This window comes from Eurypyga helias, unplaced genomic scaffold (genome assembly GCF_000690775.1).
Source record: "Eurypyga helias isolate BGI_N326 unplaced genomic scaffold, ASM69077v1 scaffold14207, whole genome shotgun sequence".
Lineage (NCBI taxonomy): Eukaryota > Metazoa > Chordata > Aves > Eurypygiformes > Eurypygidae > Eurypyga > Eurypyga helias.
Window position 1 is genome coordinate 18,202 of NW_010260056.1, and position 2,750 is coordinate 20,951.

Genomic DNA, 2,750 nt, shown 5'->3' on the forward strand with positions numbered 1-2,750 from the left:
GGGCTCTGCCTGGCTCTGCTCCCGAGCGCAGATGCAGACACCCCTCCTAATCCAGTGTCATCCTCATAGGCCTCTGTGTTCTGATGTAAGCAGTCGGGCTCTACCTGGTCTCCTAATGCTTCAGATGTCTTGAACTGCCTGGATGCTTAAGACATGTAGCATTATCCTAAGATTTGCAGTAGTCCCCATTCTGTTTAGAAAAGTATGTCACTGGGAGAGGTCTGTTAATTAAATAGCTAATGCGTTTGAGAAGTGCAGTCACCGTTGAAACAGTAAAAAAGGCAGAAAGAGAATTTGCCAGAAGTGTGCAGTTTTTAATATGAAATCCGTAATTATCAGTGTTTGCTTAAAGGCGGAGTTGGCACAGTATTAAAATGTCACACAGTTTGAAGAGCAGCAGAATCTGATAGCTGCTTGTATTACAGGCTGTACACAACAGGAAACTATGAAACATATTCATGCCATACTAAAATGTTTGAAAACCTACTGCAGCAGCAGATATGGAAATGTTTAAATATGATGTTACATTAAGATGTTATTAAGTAGAAAATCAAGGAACGGTACAGCAAAACCTTGATGTGTAAGTAATCATATCTTTACCTTTCCTGCTAGGAATGCCAAAAATGAGTAGATTTTTTAAAATTACAGTTATTAAATACATGTCAGTCTGAGTGCCACACCAAAATATAGATTGTAAAAAAGAGAGTTAATAAAACCTAATATGTTTTTAAAGGAATTATCCACTTCCTGTGTTAAAATGAGAATTAAAATATAACACAGACACATGAATAAGATAAGAAAATGTTTCTTCATGCAAATAGTATAGTCACCTTAATTCATAATTTAACAATGCCTATTAAGAAGAAGAGGAGGCGGCTGTATACATTGGGGGATATTGTGTGTAACTTTGTGCTCGGCTTTATTTCAGTCTATGATCGAAATATACAAAATGCTAATTTTTATATATGTAGTTGAGGTTTGAAATTTATATACTATGTGCAATACTATGCAGACATACTAAACAGTAATTTCGAATCAATTTGGAGTAAAGAGGGAAAAAAATGACACAGCTTGACTGTGGTATCAGTAGTGTTAGTTAAGCTACAGAGAGCGATAATACGGAGATAAAACTCATAAATCTCACTGTGTAGAAGAGGGATAAGATAATAATTTATTTCTTCCACCAAATCAATTAATTCTTAGTAATAACATAGTTAATAATGTTAATATTTTAACATTATTAAAATAGCCATTATTATAAGTCTAAAATGAGAGTAATTGCAGAGGTTTGATGTAAAGCTAAGAAATGAGATGTTAATCCGAAACGAAGAGTTTAAATACAGAATTATGATATACTTGGCTTTCTGTAGTGTAGCTGTCAGGCTCGGGCAGTTCGCTGGTCAATAGTGACATTCTGTGTGTCAGTGAACAGAGTCTCCTGATACCTTAACCTGCAGTTCACACATTACTGAAGCTCCAACTGTCGAACATTCAAGTCCCTTGGTACCACTGCAGCTTCCAGACTCTCCTGACTGGCTCATGTTTCATTCTTTGGCAATTTGCCCTAATGATATCCCTCAGGAGCTTTCAGACCCTCTTCTTTTCCATATTTAATCGTGTTACATTAATGTGAGTGCTAAGCAAACTATGCTGCACAAATTGTAATTGTGCCTGATTTCTGTTGAGATGGTCTTACAATTTTTTTTTTTCATTTTTAGTGTAAGAATACATATACAAAATTGCAGTAAAATTTATATTTACAAGTCTAAATGTCCAAGACAGCCAGTGTGTGAAAGCATTAATTGCTGATGTATTCTACAAAGAGGGTTTTTTCCCCTGTAAAATCCATAATGTTTTAGCACTTGCTGTACTGACAAGATTTACATTTTATTTTTAGCTCTTTGTTTTGTTACTCTAAAAGAACATGTGTAATAAACAGCGCTTTTATCAAGTGAACCTCAGATAGTAATTCTGTTGTGATCTAAAACATTAGGACAGTCTTGCCTTTTTCCATAAGCTTGGAGTGTTCTATGTAGGGAATCCCCTTTAAAATTTTGTTTCTTTATTTTTTGAAGTTTGGAGTCTTTTATCTGCTGCGTATAGGCTACCTCATTTTGAATAGAGTCTTGATATTTTCCTATTCTGTTGTAACTCTGTGGATACATCATAAAGTAAATAAATTTGAGTGACTCTCTGATAGCAAGGTGGTATTTGATCAAATTTGAATTCCTTAGGTACTGCAGATTTGTTTTGTTCCCTCGAGGAGTGAACTAGACCACGTTTCTGATCAATTCCATGTATTTTTCTGAGGGAGTGGGTGGTGGTTTTTTTGTTGTGATTTGTTTGTTTCTTTGCTTGTTTCTTTCAGAAAAACAGGGTTTGAATAGTAAGCACACTATAACAGCTCCTTTTTTGGGCAAGGAGTCATTCATTTTCTGGTGATGCTAGTGCCAGACTTGCTAGTCGCTGCTTTGGGAAGGCAGTTTTGGAAAATTGTGATGAAGTTGCTTTGCTGTCACAGGGAATATTCGCTTGTGGTTTGTGTTTGGTTTTGGGTTTTTTGTTTTTTGGTGTTTCCCCTCCCCCCCCCCCCCCCCCCCAGGTAGTTTGGAAATCAAGATAGTGACACAAGAAGTAGTTAATCCTGGTCCTGAGTTTAGTGCTCCTCTGCAGCTTCATGCAGGTTCAGATCAATTCCAGTTGTTCCAAAGAGCAGAAATGTGTACCGGAATAATCCCTTGACTCTTTCC

The 2,750-nt window shown here is 36.5% G+C and overlaps 1 protein-coding gene across 1 annotated transcript in view; it reads left to right on the top strand.

Annotated features, from left to right (window-relative positions):
• DENND1B (DENN/MADD domain containing 1B) overlaps positions 1-2,750 on the top strand; it is a gene marked incomplete at its 5' end in the record, with an annotated part of 72,970 nt that overhangs the window by 15,673 nt on the left and 54,547 nt on the right. The gene's annotated exons all lie outside the window — the stretch shown is intronic.